The 20,310-nt window shown below is 45.4% G+C and overlaps 1 protein-coding gene across 4 annotated transcripts in view; it reads left to right on the top strand.

Moving 5' to 3' along the window:
- The window catches only part of LOC138850970 (fat-like cadherin-related tumor suppressor homolog), a 336,277-nt gene that overhangs the window by 73,275 nt on the left and 242,692 nt on the right, over positions 1–20,310 (top strand). For 2 of the 4 annotated variants that reach the window (XM_070085708.1, XM_070085712.1), the window contains exon 2: positions 9,129–9,167. The exons of 1 other annotated variant lie outside the window; for it this stretch is intronic. The gene's annotated coding sequence lies outside the window, so the exon portion shown is untranslated. Of the gene's footprint in view, positions 1–9,128; positions 9,168–20,310 lie in introns of those variants that run through there. One more of the 4 variants, XM_070085709.1, reaches the window with a different exon arrangement.

Below are 20,310 nucleotides of genomic sequence, written 5' to 3' on the forward strand. Positions count from 1 at the left end.
GGGTGCATAATAAACATATTAAACTTAACTAACTCTCTGGTAGTGTCTCTAACATGTTGATGCATGAGGTTTTCCAGTATCACATCCATCATCTTGGCTCTCCATGTTTTGGGACCCCCATGGGGCTCCAGGTTTTCCCAGTCAATCTCCTTGTGATTGAAATCACCCATAACTAGTAACTTTGCTTCCCCCATGTGTGCTCTCCTGGCCACCTCGGCTAGTGTGTCGATCATTGCTCTGTTGCTCTCATCGTATTCTTCTCTTGGCCTCCTGCAGTTCTGTGGTGGGTTGTACATTACTGCAATTATCACCTTATGTCCCTCAGACTGGATTGTTCCTACTAAGTAGTCCCTTTCGTCCGTGCCATCCATTCCTTCCATATTCTCAAAACCCCACTGGTTTTTAATGAGTAGTGCAACTCCTCCTCCCCCTCTCCTCCCTCTGTCTTTCCTGAGGATTTGATATCCAGATGGAAAGATTGAATCTGTTATTATTCTGGTGAGTTTTGTTTTTGTGAGTGCTATTATGTCTGGGGATGTCTCCTTGATTCTTTCGTGCCACTCCTCATACTTGTTTGTTATTCCATCTTCATTTGTATACCACACCTTCAACTTCTTTTCTAAGACTGTGGTCTGGGAGGTATATTGGGGTTGGGGAAGTGGGAGACCTGGTAAGGAACTATGGGTTGTTGCTGTGGGGGTGGAGTTTGTAATGTAGTGGGTGGGGGCATTGGATGTGGCATGGGTGTTTTGATTTAGAGTGTTTGGTTGCACTGGGGTTGACCTGGTTGGGAGGCTTCTATAGGAATTTGTGAGGGAGGCTGTATTTGATCTTCTTCCTGGGTCTGGGATCTCCTGTCTGTCTTCTCCAGCCCCTCTCTTTCCTCCTTTCGCCTTTGTACCATCTCTCTCAGTTTCTGCCTTTCTTCTTGTGTTCTGTCGCCGTCGAGATACACCTTCCTGTATGCCGGCATGTCCCTTAATAGTGCTTTCTCCTGCAGGATCCTGGTCCAAGTCGCTTCTGCCTTGAAGGTCACTTTCACTGGCCGGGTTCTTTTTTTTAAAAAAAACCCTATTCTCCGAAAAATTTCCAGCTGGGTCATGTCGTCTTCTCCTATTGCTTTCATGATGCTTTCAATTGCTTTTTTTTCCCTTGTTTTCTTGCTTCATGTGTTTCCCCTTCAACTTCCTGGAGCCCATACACAAAGACTGACCTCACCCTTTCATTCTCCCACTGCATATCCCTGTGTATCCCCTCATTTAATTTGGTTTCCTCCACTGCAGCTTTCCTTTCTTCAGTTTCACTGGCTAATGTACTTGGGCTCAGTGGCCTGTCATTTTCCCTTCTTGGCTTTCCTTGGGCTCTGTTGTTGTCTGTTAGGGCTTCCACATAAAGCTTAGCTCTTGCATTTGCTACAGTCTCCTCTGATAGAGCTTCTCCATGCAGTTGTGCCCCTGCTTTCCCTACAGTCCCCTTATTTGTGGCTGAGGTAGCAGTCTCTGTTGTCAATCCCAAAATGTTCTTTAGTTCTTTAGGCTGTTTCAGATTTTTCAGTTCCTCTTCTAAACTCTGTATCCTAGCCTCTGCTGCTTTGACATGCACCTCCCACTTCCTGCTTTCCATATCTGTCCTCTCTTCCATTCTCATGCTAAGTTCTTCTAGTTTCTTTTCCCATTCATGATCCCTTTTTATGAGCTCTGCTGCCCAATCTTCTTTTGCAGCTTCCTCCTCCTGTCCCTTGGTTTTTCTTGTTGCTCTCTGGCAACCCATTTTTGTTTTATCCTGATTGCCTCAGAGTGGGAAACCTATGTAGTTCTGTATGTTAGGTTAGTAGTGTGTATGTCAGAGTGTGGGGGGGGAGGTAGTGGAGGAACTGTGCCTATGTGGGAGAGGAGTTAGGAGGGGTGGGGAGGGGGAGGGTGAATGGGGGAGGGGAGGGTGAACGAGGGAGGGGAGGGTGAACGAGGGAGGGGAGGGATCAGGGGAAGTAGTGAGATGTCGGTTGTGAGGGGGGGAGTGTATGTGTGAGTCTGGATATGTGTACTCACCTAGTTGAGGTTGCGGGGGTCGAGTCCGAGCTCCTGGTCCCGCCTCTTCACTGATCGCTACTAGGTCACTCTCCCTGAGCCGTGAGCTTTATCATACCTCTGCTTAAAGCTATGTATGGATCCTGCCTCCACTACATCGCTTCCCAAACTATTCCACTTACTGACTACTCTGTGGCTGAAGAAATACTTCCTAACATCCCTGTGATTCATCTGTGTCTTCAGCTTCCAACTGTGTCCCCTTGTTACTGTGTCCAATCTCTGGAACATCCTGTCTTTGTCCACCTTGTCAATTCCTCTCAGTATTTTGTATGTCGTTATCATGTCCCCCCTATCTCTCCTGTCCTCCAGTGTCGTCAGGTTGATTTCCCTTAACCTCTCCTCGTAGGACATACCTCTTAGCTCTGGGACTAGTCTTGTTGCAAACCTTTGCACTTTCTCTAGTTTCTTCACGTGCTTGGCTAGGTGTGGGTTCCAAACTGGTGCCGCATACTCCAATATGGGCCTAACATACACGGTGTACAGGGTCCTGAATGATTCCTTATTAAGATGTCGGAATGCTGTTCTGAGGTTTGCTAGGCGCCCATATGCTGCAGCAGTTATTTGGTTGATGTGCGCTTCAGGAGATGTGCCTGGTGTTATACTCACCCCAAGATCTTTTTCCTTGAGTGAGGTTTGTAGTCTCTTACCCCCTAGACTGTACTCCGTCTGCGGCCTTCTTTGCCCTTCCCCAATCTTCATGACTTTGCACTTGGTGGGATTGAACTCCAGGAGCCAATTGCTGGACCAGGTCTGCAGCCTGTCCAGATCCCTTTGTAGTTCTGCCTGGTCTTCGATCGAGTGAATTCTTCTCATCAACTTCACGTCATCTGCAAACAGGGACACCTCAGAGTCTATTCCTTCCATCATGTCGTTCACAAATACCAGAAACAGCACTGGTCCTAGGACTGACCCCTGCGGGACCCCGCTGGTCACAGGTGCCCACTCTGACACCTCGCCACGTACCATGACTCGCTGCTGTCTTCCTGACAAGTATTCCCTGATCCATTGTAGTGCCTTCCCTGTTATCCCTGCTTGGTCCTCCAGTTTTTGCACCAATCTCTTGTGTGGAACTGTGTCAAACGCCTTCTTGCAGTCCAAGAAAATGCAATCCACCCACCCCTCTCTCTCTTGTCTTACTGCTGTCACCATGTCATAGAACTCCAGTAGGTTTGTGACACAGGATTTCCCGTCCCTGAAACCATGTTGGCTGCTGTTGATGAGATCATTCCTTTCTAGGTGTTCCACCACTCTTCTCCTGATAATCTTCTCCATGATTTTGAATACTATACATGTCAGTGACACTGGTCTGTAGTTTAATGCTTCATGTCTGTCTCCTTTTTTAAAGATTGGGACTACATTTGCTGTCTTCCATGCCTCAGGCAATCTCCGACAATATGTTTGCAACGATAGCAATCCAGGTAATGGCTTGATAAAGCTCCTGGAGAGCGAAACGTTGCCACAATAAATGTCACATTAGTTGCACTTGTGTCCTTTTACTTTACGTATTGAATATTGTTGTTAGGGGTACACATAGCACCTCTGCTCCCTCTCTCAATACCCATGGGGAGATGTTATCTGGCCCCATTGCCTTTGAGGTATCTAGCTCACTCAGAAGCCTCTTCACTTCTTCCTCGGTTGTGTGCACTGTGTCCAGCACTTGGTGGTGTGCCCCACCTCTCCGTCTTTCTGGAGTCCCTTCTGTCTCCTCTGTGAACACTTCTTTGAATCTCTTGTTGAGTTCTTCACATACTTCACGGTCATTTCTTGTTGTCTCTCCTCCTTCCTTCCTTAGCCTGATTACCTGGTCCTTGACTGTTGTTTTCCTCCTGATGTGGCTGTACAACAGTTTCGGGTCAGATTTGGCTTTCGCTGCTATGTCATTTTCATATTGTCTTTGGGCCTCCCTTCTTATCTGTGCATATTCGTTTCTGGCTCTATGACTGTTCTCCTTATTCTCCTGGGTCCTTTGCCTTCTGTATTTCTTCCATTCCCTAGCACACTTGGTTTTTGCCTCCCTGCACCTTTGGGTAAACCATGGGCTCATCCTGGCTTTTTCATTAATCCTGTTACCCTTGGGTACAAACATCTCCTCAGCCTCCTTGCATTTTGTTGCTACATATTCCATCATCTCATTAACTGGCTTCCCTGCCAGTTCTCTGTCCCACTGAACCCCGTTCAGGTAGTTCCTCATTCCTGTGTAGTCCGCTTTCTTGAAGTCTGGCTTCATTCGTCCTGGCCTTCCTGCTTCTCCCTCCACTTGTAGCTCTACTGTGTATTCGAAGCTTAAAACCACATGGTCACTGGCCCCAAGGGGTCTTTCATATGTGATGTCCTCGATATCTGCACTACTCAAGGTGAATACTAAGTCCAGCCTTGCTGGTTCATCCTCTTCTCTCTCTCTTGTAGTGTCCCTTACGTGTTGGCACATGAAGTTTTCCAGTACCACCTCCATCATCTTAGCCCTCCATGTATCTTGGCCCCCATGTGGGTCCAAGTTCTCCCAATCGATCTCCTTGTGGTTAAAGTCACCCATGATCAGGAGCTTTGCCCTGCATGCATGAGCTCTTCTGGCCACTCTAGCCAGTGTGTCAACCATCGCTCTATTGCTCTCGTCGTACTCTTGCCTTGGCCTCCTGCTGTTCTGTGGTGGGTTATACATCACTGCTATTACCACCTTGGGACCTCCAGAGTGAAGTGTTCCCACTATGTAATCACTTTCTTCTCCGCTGTCTCCTCTCTCCAGCTCATCAAAATTCCAGCGATTTTTGATCAGCAACGCCACTCCTCCACCCCCCCCTGTTCCCTCTGTCTTTCCTCAGGATTTGGTATCCCGTTGGAAAGATGGCATCTGTTATCATACCTGTAAGCTTGGTTTCTGTGAGAGCTATGATGTCTGGTGATGCTTCTTTGACTCTTTCATGCCACTCCTCCCACTTATTTGTTATTCCATCAGTGTTTGTGTACCATACCTTCAGTTTCCTTTCCAACACTGTGGTTTGGGGGGCCTGTGAGGGTGGGAGACCTGGTGGCATACTGTGGGATTCTATAGCTCGGTGTTGGGTGGAGGCTGTGGGTATGGATTGTAGTGTGTGTTGGGATGGTGTGATAGGTTGTATGGTTCTGAGAGTAATTGTGTGTGTGCTTGCCCTTGCTGTTCTGTTCTGCTCTTACTGACCTCTGCTGGTTCCCTCCTTGTCTCTTTTCCTAGCTCCTTTCGCTTTTTTGTCCTCTCCCTCAGCTGCTGTCGTTCTGATTTTGTTCTGTCTCTGTCTAGGAACACCCTCTTGTACTCTTCCGAGTATTTCAATCGTGGTTTCTCTTGGAGGATCCTGTTCCGCACTGTTTCCGTCCTGAGAATCAGCTTGATTGGTCGGTTTCTCCCCTTCGAGTACCCCCCTATTCTCTGAAAATTTACAATCTCGTCCATCTCTTCACCTATTTCCGTGATGATTTTCTCAATCTCCTTTCTTTCTTCCTGCTGCCTTTCAGTGTGTGTCCTTTCCTCTCTCTCCTGAAGCCCATGGATAAACACTGATTTTGCCCTTTCTTCCTCCCATTGCCTCACCCTCTGTGACTCTGGATCCTGCCTGTATGTGGTCAGTTTCTCCCTTGATTTTTCCAGTGGCTCTTGATAGCCTTGTTGTGCCTCAGCATTTGACCTATCACCCTCTCCATCTGCAACCAGCTGATCTTCCCTTTCACTCCTTGGTCCTCCTTGGCAGACTGATGTGACCTTAGCATAATTCATAATTCCTTCCTTCCTGTTCGGCCTCGCAGCTTCATATGCTGTGTCTTCTCTGGTCACTGCCCCTGTAACCCGCTTCAGCCTATTTATCTCAACTTCTAGGACCCTTATCTTAGCTACTGCAGTTTCGACTTGTGCCTCCCAATTCTTTGTCTCCTTCTCCAACCTCTTTTCCAATTTAACAGAGAGCTCTTTCTCCATTTTTTTCAGAAAGCTCTCCTAATTTTCTCTCCCACTCTTGTTCCATCCTTTTCCACTGCTCCTCCATCCACTCCTCACTACCAGAACCATTCTCATCTGATCCTTGGTTCCTGCGAGTCCCCACCATTTTTTTTTTTTTTTTTTTTTTTTTTTTGTGAGAGAAGAGAGAAGGGAAAGGTAGAGGGGGTGAGAGAGTGAAGGGAAGAGTAGGAGAGGGGAGAGTTAGAAGGGAAAATGGGGATGAGAGAGAGCAAGAGAGAGAGAGGGGGGGGAGAGGGAGAGAGAGAGAGAAAGAGAAGGCAAGGAGGGGGAGAGAGAGGGGGCAGAGAGGGGGAAAGAGGGGGGAGATGGAAGAGTGAGAGGGGAGAGAGGCTAGGGGGAGAGGGAGGGGAGGATGGGAGAGAGGTGGGGAAAGGGAGAGGGGAGAGATAATGGGAGGGGACAGATGTTAGAAGGGGAGAGATGTTAGAGGGGGGGAGGTGTTAGAGGTAAGAGATGTTAGAGGGGAGAGATGGGAGAGGGAAGAGAGAGAGATAGGTAGAGAGAGAGATATAGGTAAAGAGTGAGAGAGGTAGAGATAGGTCTACTTAGGGTAGAAAGAGGGGGGGAGAGGAGAAATGTTCAGATGGTCAGTTCACAGGACGGTGTGAAATCCTGTGTATGTGTGTTTACGTGTGTACTGCAGCTTACAAGTGCTTGTTCCTGTGTGTGTATGTGTATGTGTATGTGTATGTGTGTATGTGTGTGTGTGTGTACGTGTGTGTGTGTGTGTGTATGTGTGTGTGTGTGTGTACGTGTGTGTGTGTGTTAGTTACCATTTTGTCCTAGGCACATGTCGATTAGACACTAAGCCTGGTGTGTGTTTGTGTGTGTGTGTATGTGTGTATGTGTGTATGTGTGTGTGTGTGTGTGTGTGTGTGTGTGTATATGTGTGTGTGTGTGTGTGTGTGTGTGTGTATGTGTGTGTGTGTGTGTGTATGTGTGTGCGTGTGTGTGTGCGTGTGTGTGTGTGTGTGTGTGTGTGTGTGTGTGTGTGTGTGTGTGTGTGTGCCCCCACTTCTAAGTATTCATACTGCTAATAAATACCGGTAGATACCAGTAATTCTAAGCTTACCAATACTTGTAACACTTATCGATTCTACTTCTAAAATTCAGAAAGTAGCTAGGTTGTAAAATTTAGCTTGTCTCAGCTTAAGTGTCTGACATATCCCTCACTACCGCTTTACACCTTGCACTGTCCTCTATGCTATTTCTACTCTAATTCTGGTAATGGCTTGCAGGAGTGAGTGACCAGTATCTAACAGTGATGCAGGACCAGACTCAATCTTGCAATATGCAACCTCAACACGTGGAATACTTGCGCTGACAGCGGTGTGATGACAAGTTGCCAGAAGCTGATGACGTAGTGTCGTACATAGGCCTTCTCTCACTATTTTGTAACTCCTTCACCCGTGATGTTTATAATCATATATGCTCATGCATCCCGCGTTCCTCAAGTGATATCACTTTTCACTTATTACAGAATACACTTCACATTCGGTGTTACACTTTATATGTGTGTGTGTGTGTGTGTGTGTGTGTGTGTGTGTGTGTGTGTGTGTGTGTGTGTCTGTGTGTATGTGTGTGTGTGTGAACATATTTAAAGCTTTTATTTGAAGTCTAAGAACATGTTTACATTTTTTAAATACATTTAGGGCTATTAACTTATTATATAATTATCTGGTATTATTTTTATGTCTAGTATTCTCAGTCTTTGTTTTCGTTAAATCTTTTTCCTCTTTAATTTTCACTTCCATTCGCAGCATTCCAGGAACACACAAGAACGACTAATTCCCATTCCAGGGATTTTTTCCTGAGTGCATGATTGAATGTTCTTAAGAGTCTTAATTCTGCTCCACTTCTACACTTCCCTCATCACCCCAGCTTCCCTACCCCTTCACTACCCCTCTTTTGCACCCCTTCGTTTCCCCGCCACCCTTCCCTACACACCTTCACCTCCCCACAAATATTAAAGTACTGCATATATCTGCACAAAATTTCCAGTTCTATTCTCCCTAGTGCTTCTCTTGGGAAGATCCTTCAAGATAGTTCTCGCTCACGTAATCTACCACGACACTTCCAGCGAAATTATGTTGTGCGTCAGCGAATATCTGCGCGATCGTCCAAACGATTTCCTGAGGACCCTGCTTGATTTTCCTTGTACCCACGGACGCTGTGAACCCAAGGAGGGTGTGGACGCTATTTGCTATACTACGGACGCCATTTGATTTCTCACACCAAACTGTTTTCGGAGAACGCGGAGTCAGTAATGACAGCCACCAGAGGGAGACAGTTTGCCAGAACGCCTCTGAAAGCAGCACGGGAAATTAAATTTTAGTGTCCCACAGCGGAACCACTTCTAGGGTCTAGTTTCTAAGCCTTGTGTGTATCCATGTGTTTTTGCGCTACCGTCCACAGGATGAATGTGGGGTGCACTGTAAACTAGCCCCTTCGGAGGCATTATCTAAATCTAACCCGCGGGTGTTCCCACTATATAACCATTATGTGGAACAGGGTATCTGTACATTGCAGGGTTTCTCAAGTTTGTTGAATGCACAAAGGAAAAACAGTCTAGACCGATAATTTCTGCCATTGGTTGAGCCTCAGTTTTGAATTACTTTGGGAAGTTAGTTATTGGAAGGTATATCACAGCCTGTCAGGCACTATCCTGACGTAATGCACATAAGCACTCTCTCTCTCTCTCTCTCTCTCTCTCTCTCTCTCTCTCTCTCTCTCTCTCTCTCTCTCTCTCTCTCTCTCTCTCGCACACATACATTCAATTTTATCTGGGATCGCCAGTCTCATCTTAAGGATATATTTCGAGCAGCTACAAAGGAAACACGAATAACGAAGACTAGCAAGAGCGGGCATAAAGACGGAGTGGCGGAAGCCTTTACATGGGCTGTCATATACTTCCCAGAGTCGAAAGCCCTCAACTTCAATAGGAAACTTTATGCATGGGTAAAAATCAAAATCACCTGCATTGTTGGCCTATATACAGGGTGCGTCGGTAAAATGCAAATCTCTGACCATAAATAACCTCTCTTTCTTTCCAGGTGTGATGAGGATACGACCCAGCACGCAGGTGTATAGAGGTATTGTAAAAATGTGTATGTCTGTGTGTGTTTTGTGTGTGTGTGTGTGTGTGTGTGTGTGTGTGTGTGTGTGTGTGTGTGTGTGTGTGTGTGTGTGTTGTATATGTTTGTGAGCCGTGTGGGCATGTGTACGCGCTTGCGTAACTTCAGTTTACGTGTGGCTATCCAGTATACACATGTATGGAAGCAATAAGATCACATGATACAGGTGTTGTCTTTAATATGCAATATCAACACAGTGAAAACTTGCGTCATTGCAAGCGCTTTCGCCATCTCTCATGTTATCATTAAACAGTGGAAGATAATGTGAGAGATCAAGAAGGCGCTTGGAAAAATACTGCTTTCCACCGTGGTTATGTTGCATTTGTATGGAAATAGAGATGATGTGGTTGCCTAGAGACCTCAGATCAAGGCACAAGTACTCACTGAATTGTGTTTTCAAGTGTTACGCCTTATCTCCTGGCTCCTGCTATTAAATATTATCGACTAGCTTCACTGGTTCCTGGCCTCTTGGGTCTTATCTCCCCTACTCTTGAAACAATGTGTGTGGGTTTGCCTCTTCCACTTTCTCATCCAACTCGTTCCACTGTCTTTCCAATGTGAGGCTGAAGAAATATTTGCTGGCGTCTCTGTGTCTCATTAAGAGTTCCGTTCCATCCATTTCTAAGACTATTCGTATCCGCCCTATCAAGTTCTCTCTGTACTGACTCATTTGTATTGGCAGGGGTCGATCCTGCCGCTTACCGAGGAACTCTTTGTTTTTCCTGAATTATGCCATACCTACTCTTGAAGCTGTGATTCGAGTTTGCTGTCACCAATAACTTATTTTTTCTCATTCCATTGCCTTACTGTATAACCTGAGGTTATACCTACCCGCTAAGCTGTGTATTGATTATGCTTCCAGTGCACAGTAGAGAAACATCAGTCTGAACATCAGGAAATTAATATATTTCAGTAACTCCAGATATTAACATGTTACGGTTGAACTTAAAGAAATAGCTTGGGTAGTATTTATGCCATATTTTGTTAATTTTAACAAGACTAGGTTAAGCTCTACTTTAGTTTTGATACAAAATTAAAAATTTGCATAGCATGTAAATTCATATTAAAGCATTATATGATTTTTTTCCTCGGGATAATCTATTTTCAAGGCAACTTGGTTTGATTTGTTGCCTTGTTTGACACGTTTGTTGTTTGTAAATGTGTACTAGTGTTTAAATGGTGTGTACTAGTGTTTACATGGTGTGTACTAGTGTTTACATGGTGTGTACCAGTGTTTACATGGTGTTTGTACCAGTGTTTACATGATGTGTACTAGTGTTTACATGGTGTGTACTAGTGTTTACATGGTGCTTGTACCAGTGTTTACATGATGTGTACTAGTGTTTACATGGTGTGTACCAGTGTTTACATGGTGTTTGTACCAGTGTTTACATGGTGTTTGTACCAGTGTTTACATGGTGTGTACTAGTGTTTACACGGTGTGTACCAGTGTTTACATGGTGTGTACCAGTGTTTACATGGTGTTTGTACCAGTGTTTACATGATGTGTACTAGTGTTTACACGGTGTGTACCAGTGTTTACATGGTGTGTACCAGTGTTTACATGATGTGTACCAGTGTTTACATGGTGTGTACCAGTGTTTACATGATGTGTACCAGTGTTTACATGGTGTGTACCAGTGTTTACATGGTGTGTACCAGTGTTTACATGGTGTTTGTACCAGTGTTTACATGGTGTTTGTACCAGTGTTTACATGATGTGTACCAGTGTTTACATGGTGTTTGTACCAGTGTTTACATGATGTGTACCAGTGTTTACATGGTGTGTACCAGTGTTTACATGGTGTGTACCAGTGTTTACATGATGTGTACCAGTGTTTACATGGTGTTTGTACCAGTGTTTACATGTGTACCAGTGTTTACATGGTGTTTGTACCAGTGTTTACATGATGTGTACCAGTGTTTACATGTGTATCAGTGTTTATATGGTGTGTACCAGTGTTTACATGATGTGTACCAGTGTTTACATGGTGTTTGTACCAGTGTTTACATGTGTACCAGTGTTTACATGGTGTTTGTACCAGTGTTTACATGGTGTTTGTACCAGTGTTTACATGGTGTGCACCATTGTTTACATGGTGTGTACCAGTGTTTACATGTGTACCAGTGTTTACATGGTGTTTGTACCAGTGTTTACATGATGTGTACCAGTGTTTACATGATGTGTACCAGTGTTTACATGGTGTTTGTACCAGTGTTTACATGATGTGTACCAGTGTTTACATGGTGTGTACCAGTGTTTACATGGTGTGTACCAGTGTTTACATGATGTGTACCAGTGTTTACATGGTGTTTGTACCAGTGTTTACATGTGTACCAGTGTTTACATGGTGTTTGTACCAGTGTTTACATGATGTGTACCAGTGTTTACATGATGTGTACCAGTGTTTACATGGTGTTTGTACCAGTGTTTACATGTGTACCAGTGTTTACATGGTGTTTGTACCAGTGTTTACATGGTGTTTGTACCAGTGTTTACATGGTGTGTACCATTGTTTACATGGTGTGTACCAGTGTTTACATGTGTACCAGTGTTTACATGGTGTTTGTACCAGTGTTTACATGATGTGTACCAGTGTTTACATGGTGTGTACCAGTGTTTACATGGTGTGTACCAGTGTTTACACGGTGTACCAATATTTAGATGGTGTTTGCTCCAGTGTTTACATGGTGTGTACCAGTGTTTACATGGTGTTTGTACCAGTATTTACATGGTGTTTGTACCAGTGTTTACATGGTGTGTACCAGTGTTTACATGGTGTTTGTACCAGTGTTTACATGGTATGTACCAGTGTTTACATGGTGTTTGTACCAGTGTTTACATGGTATGTACCAGTGTTTACATGGAGTGTACCAGTGTTTACATGGAGTGTACCAGCGGAGGAGAGAGAGGTACATGATAATATATACCTGGAAGGTACTCGAGGGCTTGGTCCCAAATCTGCACACTGCCATAACAACATACTGGAGTGAGAGATATGGGAGGAAGTGTAAAATAAACCCAGTGAGGAGCAGGGGTGCGGTGGGGACAATAAGGGAACACTGTATCAACATCCGGGGTCCCAGACTTTTCAACATCTTACCAGAAGATATCAGAAACACTGCTGGAACAAGTGTTGAAGCCTTCAAGAGGAAACTAGACAAGTATCTTCACCAGGTGCCAGATCAACCAGGCTGTGATGGATATATGGGGCAGCGGGCCTCCAGCAGCAACAGCCTGGTTGACCAGGCGAGCACCAGACGAGCCTGGCCCATGACCGGGCTCAGAGAGTAGATATACTCTCGAAATTCTTCAAAGGTGTATCAAAGGTATATCAAAAGTTTACATGGTATACCAGTGTTTACATGGTATGTATGTACCAGTGTTTACATGGAGTGTACCAGTGTTTAAATGGTGTGTACCAGTGCTTACATGGTGTGTACCAGTGTTTACATGGTGTGTATACCAGTGTTCACATTTAGTGTACGTATTAGTCCTGGATCTGAGTGTGTATGCAAGTTCTCACATGTAGTGTGTGTGTATAAGTGCGTACATAAAGTGTATGGGTATTGTTGAGTGCTTACATGTTCTGTACGTGTATGATTACTCTGGCTGGAATAAGTACATTAATATGTGCGTGATGCACATATTTTACCACGAGAATGATACTGATGAAACTATACCCAAGCGAAATAACCTCAATGATTTTTAAATGGGTGGACGGGTAAGCCAAAAGAAGGCCTCGGTCAGATGACCAAAAGCTCCATGTCCTGTTTCCTACACAAAAGTGTAGATTTTCATGTTTTTTTTTTTCGATCCCTAAATTACAGTATAGTTCTGAGTGTTAACTTTTTTTTGATAGGGGACGGGGGGTGTTAGGCCTGGGGAGGTGAAAATGTGGGGGGGGGGGATTTTTTCGTAAAATATTAATAGGTGTAGCCAAAATTTGCCCTATGACAGTTGTATGAATGCGTGAGTCCTGAAATATGATTGAGGCCAGTTTGTAATTGTGAATCAAATTGCTGTCTGTTCATCCATTGTTGTTGTGGTTACTGTGATTTCCTGCCTGTGTGTGTGTGCTCGCTGATTTGTAGTCACCGAATTGTGTCTTCGGGGTTCGCGGCATAGCTCCTGGTCCCGCCTCTTCAGCCATTTTGACTGGCATCACTGACTTGTAACGTCTTGTGCCTTGTCGTATCTACTCAAGAAGCTGTGTATTGAGTTTGCCTCCACCACTGCCTCATCCTAGTCATTCTCCTCTTCAGGCGCCCTTTGGCTTCCACCCCTTGATTTCACTCTTCTTAATTCAGGCAGTCTGTCCCTACCAGCCCTAACAATTCCTCTTGAGTTTTTGAGCTTAGTAATCATGTCCCCATCTTGTTCTTCTCTAAGATCGTCAAGTTCAGTTCTTTCAACCTCTCCTCACAGTGCATTCCTCTCTATTCTAGTACTAGTCTGGTTCTAAACGTTTGAATCTTCTCCAATTTCTTCACATGCTTAGCCAAACGTGGACTCCATGCTGGGATCACGTCCTCGATGATTGGTCTAATATATGTCGTGTGTGTGTGTGTGTGTGTGTGTGTGTGTGTGTGTGTGTGTGTGTGTGTGTGTGTGTGTGTGTGTGCGTGCGTGTGTGTGCGTGCGTGTGTGTGCGTGTGCGTGTGCGCGTACACTCACCTATTTGTGGTTGCAGAGGTCGAGTCACGGCTACTGGCCCCGCCTCTTCGCTAGTCGTTAATAGGTCCACACTCTCTCTCTCTCTTTCTCTCTCTTTTTCTCTCTCTCTCTCTCTCTCTCTCTCTCTCTCTCTCTCTCTCTCTCTCTCTCTCTCTCTCTCTCTCTCTCTCTCTCTCTCTCTCTCTCTCTGCTCCAAGAGCTTAATCGTACCTCGTCTTAAAGCTGTATATGTATCCTGCCTCCACTACATCACTCTCCAAATTGTTCTACTTCCTGACAGTTCTGCTGAAGAAATACCTCCTAACATCCCAGTGACTCTGATTTATGAACTTCCAGTTGCGACCCCTTATTGTTATGTCACATCTCTGAAACATTCTGTCTCTGTACGCTGTGTGTCTGTGTACTCACCTAGTTGTGGTTGCATGGGTCGATTCATAGCTCCTGGCCCCGCATTTTCACTGTGTGTGTGTGTGTGTGTGTGTGTGTGTGTGTCTGTCACATTTTTTTGTTAAACTAAATCATTGTGGGGGACACTCTTCATTGTGGTGTAGTTGCTGTATATCAGCGTCTCGTCACGATATTCTCATGATACTAACATCGTGCTTCTGTGTGTCTGGGCGGAGCTGTAGTTAGGGCCTTGTATTTTGTACCTCATACCTTATACTGTCTACCTCATATTTTAACAAGGTAACCATTTACTGGTAAGTGACGATGATCAGCAGATGTACGGAGATTAACACCCAGGTACCTATTTACTTTGAGTAGGTAAACATTGAGAGCATATAATATATATATATATATATATATATATATATATATATATATATATATATATATATATATATATTCTCACCTTGCTGGAATTACTGTGATTACTTTTATTGGTTTTTCGTCGCCTGTACTCATCGAATGGTACTCGCCTAGTTGTACTATTGTACAGTACCCACCTAGGTGTACATAAATTAGACACATGTGCAAGACTTGGGTATGTTTAATGAGGAAACGTTTCGCCACACAGTGGCTTCATCAGTCCATACAAAGGAGAATGTTGAAGAACAGGAGGAGTTTGAGGTAATCAGTCCCTAAGCCTTGAGTCGATGTGGTCAGTCCATCAGTCTTGAAAAGTCACTGTGTGGCGAAACGTTTCCTCATTAAAGATACCCAAGTGTTGCACATGTGTCTAATTTATCAACCTGTTGGTTCTCTGAACCATTCATCTACACGCCTAGGTGTAGTCTGATAGTTGTACTCTCCTAGTTATACTCTTCTAGGTGTACTCTCCAAGCTGTACTCTCCTAGTTGTACCCTCCTAGGTGTAATCTACTAGGTGTACTCTCCTAGGTGTACTCCTAGTTGTACCCTCCTAGGTGTACTAGTTGTCTCCTAGGTGTACTCTCCTAGTACCCTCCTGTACTCTCTAGTTGTTCCTAGGTGTACTCTCCTAGGTGTACTCTCCTAGTGTACTCTAGGTGTACCTAGGTGTACTCCTAGTTGTACTCTTGTACTAGGTGTACTCTCCTAGTTGTACCCTCCTAGGTGTACTCACCTAGTTATGCCCTTCTAGTTGTACCCTCCTAGTTGTACTCTCCTAGTTGTGCCCTCCTAGGTGTACTATCCAAGCTGTACTCTCCTACGTGTACTATCCTAGGTGTACTCTCTTAGGTGTACTCTCCTAGTTGTACCCTCCTAGGTGTACCCTCCTAGGTGTACTCTCCTAGTTGTACCCTCCTAGGTGTGCTCTCCTAGTTGTACCCTCCTAGGTGTACTCTCCTAGTTGTACCCTCCAAGGTGTGCTCTCCTAGTTGTACCCTCCTAGTTGTACCCTCCTAGGTGTACTCTCCTAGTTGTACCCTCCTAGTTGTACCCTCCTAGGTGTGCTCTCCTAGTTGTACCCTCCTAGTTGTACACTCCTAGTTGTACCCTCCTTGGTGTACTCTCCTAGTTGTGCCCTCCTAGGTGTACTCTCCTAGTTGTACCCTCCTAGGTGTACTCTCCTAGGAGTAACCTCCTTGGTGTACTCTCCTAGTTGTACCCTCCTTGGTGTACTCTCATAGTTGTACCCTCCTAGGTATACTCTCCTAGTTGTACCCTCCTTGGTGTACTCTCCTAGTTGTACCCTTCTATGTGTACTCTCCTAGTTGTACCCTCCTAGGTGTACTCTCCTAGTTGCACCCTGCTAGGTCTACTCTCCTAGTTGTGCCCTCCTAGGTGTACTCTCCTAGTTGTGCCCTCCTAGGTGTACTCTCCTAGTTGTACCCTCCTAGGTGTACCCTCCTAGGTGTACTCTCCTAGTTATGCCCTCCTCGTTGTACTCTCCTAGTTGTACCCTCCTAGTTGTACCCTCCTAGTTGCACTCTCCTAGGTGTACTATCCAAGCTGTACTCTCCTAGGTGTACTCTCTTAGGTGTACTCTCCTAGTTGTACCCTCCTAGGTGTACTCTTCTAGTTGTACCCTCCTAGGTGTACTCTCCTAGGTGTACTCTCCTAGGTGTACTCTCCTAGTTGTACCCTCCTAGTTGTACCCTCCTAGTTGTACCCTTCTAGTTGTACCCTCCTAGGTGTGCTCTCCTAGTTGTACCCTCCTAGTTGTACCCTCCTAGGTGTACTCTCCTAGTACCCTCCTAGGTGTACTCTCCTAGTTGTACCCTCCTAGGTGTACTCTCCTAGTTGTACCCTCCTAGGTGTACTCTCCTAGTTGTACCCTCCTAGTTGTACCCTCCTAGGTGTACTCTCCTAGTTATGCCCTCCTCGGTGTACTCTCCTAGTTGTACCCTCCTAGTTGTACCCTCCTAGTTGCACTCTCCTAGTTGTGCCCTCCTAGGTGTACTATCCAAGCTGTACTCTCCTAGGTGTACTCTCCTAGGTGTACTCCTAGTTGTACCCTCCTAGGTGTACTCTCCTAGTTGTACCCTCCTAGGTGTACTCTCCTAGTTGTACCCTCCTAGGTGTGCTCTAGGTGTACTCTCCTAGTTGTACCCTCCTAGTTGTACCCTCCTAGGTGTGCTCTCCTAGTTGTACCCTCCTAGTTGTACCCTCCTAGGTGTACTCTCCTAGTTGTACCCTCCTAGGTGTACTCTCCTAGTTGTACCCTCCTAGGTGTACTCTCCTAGTTGTGCCCTCCTAGGTGTACTCTCCTAGTTGTACCCTCCTAGGTGTACTCTCCTAGTTGTACCCTCCTAGGTGTACTCTCCTAGTTGTACCCTCCTTGGTGTACTCTCCTAGTTGTACCCTCCTTGGTGTACTCTCCTTGTTGTACCCTCCTAGGTGTACTCTCCTAGGTGTACTCTCCTAGTTGTACCCTCCTAGTTGTACCCTCCTAGTTGCACTCTCCTAGTTGTGCCCTCCTAGGTGTACTATCCAAGCTGTACTCTCCTAGGTGTACTCTCCTAGGTGTACTCTCTTAGGTGTACTCCTAGTTGTACCCTCCTAGGTGTACTCTCCTAGTTGTACCCTCCTAGGTGTACTCTCCTAGTTGTACCCTCCTAGGTTTACTCTCCTAGTTGTACCCTCCTAGGTGTGCTCTCCTAGGTGTACTCTCCTAGTTGTACCCTCCTAGTTGTACCCTCCTAGGTGTGCTCTCCTAGTTGTATCCTCCTAGTTGTACCATCCTAGGTGTACTCTCCTAGTTGTACCCTCCTAGGTGTACTCTCCTAGTTGTACCCTCCTAGGTGTACTCTCCTAGTTGTGCTCTCCTAGGTGTACTCTCCTAGTTGTACCCTCCTAGGTGTACTCTCCTAGTTGTACCCTCCTAGGTGTAATCTCCTAGTTGTACCCTCCTTGGTGTACTCTCCTAATTGTACCCTCCTTGGTGTACTCTCCTAGTTGTACCCTCCTAGGTGTACTCTCCTAGTTGTGCTCTCCTAGGTGTACTCTCCTAGTTGTACCCTCCTAGGTGTACTCTCCTAGTTGTACCCTCCTAGGTGTACTCTCCTAGTTGTACCCTCCTTGGTGTACTCTCCTAATTGTACCCTCCTTGGTGTACTCTCCTTGTTGTACCCTCCTAGGTGTACTCTCCTAGTTGTACCCTCCTAGGTGTACTCTCCTAGTTGTACTTTCCTTGGTGTACTCGTCAAAAGGAGCACAGCTGAACGGTATATTTAACGGTGTATAAAGTTGATATGGTTTAAGTATACAAGCTGTAGACAGGTGTATGATTGACGCATACAAGCGGTAGACAGGAATATATAAAGGGAATATACATGGGAAGCCGTACTCTTAGTATATTTTATTTGTACCAGACAGGAGAAGGGGAAAAAAGGATTAAAATTTGTTTTCCTCGTTCTGGGATGGAGGATTTTCACAATAGGATTAGTGGTATTGTGTTTAGAAGTGGGAATTATCCCATCCCACTGAACGGAATGGAGATTCGAACCGCATGGCAAGCCAGAGTAGCCGACCAGGTTAGGGGAGTGCAAATTCAGTGCTGTTCAACTCAGATGTTTGCAATTGAGTCGTTGCAGTTTGGCGAGTCACTCAGGTCTGGAAGGCTCCACGGGCCAGTAGGCCCCCCTGCGGTGCTCCTTCTTTCTTATGTTCTTCTTAAGTGAGGATCTGTACGTCAGTGTTATACAATACTGATAAATCATTGAATAATACACGTGGGGAATAGAGTCACAATACCGTGGCTGGAACGGTTATGTAAAAATCCGCTCTTAGGAGAAAATCATCATTTCGCGGTTACGGTCCATCCTGGACCACTGTCAAGTCTCGCTGTGACAAGACCATGGTCCTGGACCATGGTCCAGGACAAGGTACGAGTGTTTGATGAAGAAACACGAGTGTTTCATTCATCAACAAGTGAAGAATTTCTCTGTTTTTGCCAGTTCGTCAACTGGTGCTCAGTTACTACAGTGAGAAGGTTGTGTTCTGTGTTTACAACGGTGAAAATAACATATAGCAGAGCTTAATGCTTAAGCAACGTCTTCACAACACACCATAGAACAAAACTAGAAAGTGACTCGGTAATATGACGCTCACACCGATATGCAGATCAAATTTAAACTGGATCCTGGAAATATAAAAAAAAAAAATGGCTCCCTAAGATAAATGAAAAAAAAATGGTTACAGAGAGAAAAAAATATTGAAAGTGTCTTTTTGGTTGATAGGAAAACGGCAGACATAATGACATTTAAGATCATTAACGGATGTTCGAGGACTTTAAGCACTATTAACAGGGGGAGCAAGAAACCATAGTTGTAAACTATAAGTACAGAAAAAACACTAGATACAAGTCTTCATAAATACAGGAGTAGACTGCTGGAATGTAATGCAGGAGGTGGTGGTGAGTGCTGCAAGCAGCACTGCACAAATACTGGGGCAGAGTGCCTCGGGGGCGGTGACCCCTTGAGTCGACTCCAGGTGACCTCCAGGTAACGGATGGAATGGGATCCAGGACGAGGAAGTGTGTTCTAAATATACTGGAGCTTTTAAACAGTGGCATGAACTATATACTGAAGCTTGGAGCACCTCCAGTGTGGTGTTGCTCCTGTAGCTACGAGCAGTTAGAAGTAAAGTTAATCTCACACACACACACACACACACACACACACACACACACACACACACACACACACACACACACACACACACACACACACACACACACACACACACACACACACACACACACGCGCACACACACACACACATACACAACGCTGTGACTCGTCCCCTGCAACCACAACTAGGTGAGTACAGACACACACACACACACACACACACCAGTGAAGAGGCGGGGCCAGGAGCTTGGACTCGACCTCTGCAATCTCAACTAGGTGAGTACACACACACACACACACTCGAAGGGGAGAAACCGACCAATCAAGCTGATTCTCAGGACGGAAACAGTGCGGAACAGGATCCTCCAAGAGAAACCACGATTGAAATACTCGGAAGAGTACAAGAGGGTGTTCCTAGACAGAGACAGAACACAATCAGAACGACAGCAGCTGAGGGAGAGGACAAAAAAGCGAAAGGAGCTAGGAAAAGAGACAAGGATGGAACCAGCAGAGGTCAGTCAGAGCAGAACAGAACAGCAAGGGCAAGCACACACACAACTATTCTCAGAACCATACAACCTATCACACCATTCCAACACACACTACAATCCATACCCACAGCCTCCACCCAACACCGAGCTATAGAATCCCACAGTATGCTACCAGGTCTTCCACCCTCACAGGCCCCCCAAACCACAGTGTTGGAAAGGAAACTGAAGGTGTGGTACATAAACGCTGATGGAATAACAAATAAGTGGGGGGAGTGGCATGAAAGAGTCAAAGAGGCATCACCGGACATCATAGCTCTCACAGAAACCAAGCTTACAGGTATGATAACAGATGCCATCTTTCCAACAGGATACCAAATCCTGAGGAAAGACAGAGGGAACAGGGGGGGTGGAGGAGTGGCATTGCTGATCAAAAA

Source organism: Cherax quadricarinatus, chromosome 17, assembly GCF_038502225.1.
Source record: "Cherax quadricarinatus isolate ZL_2023a chromosome 17, ASM3850222v1, whole genome shotgun sequence".
NCBI classification, from domain to species: domain Eukaryota; kingdom Metazoa; phylum Arthropoda; class Malacostraca; order Decapoda; family Parastacidae; genus Cherax; species Cherax quadricarinatus.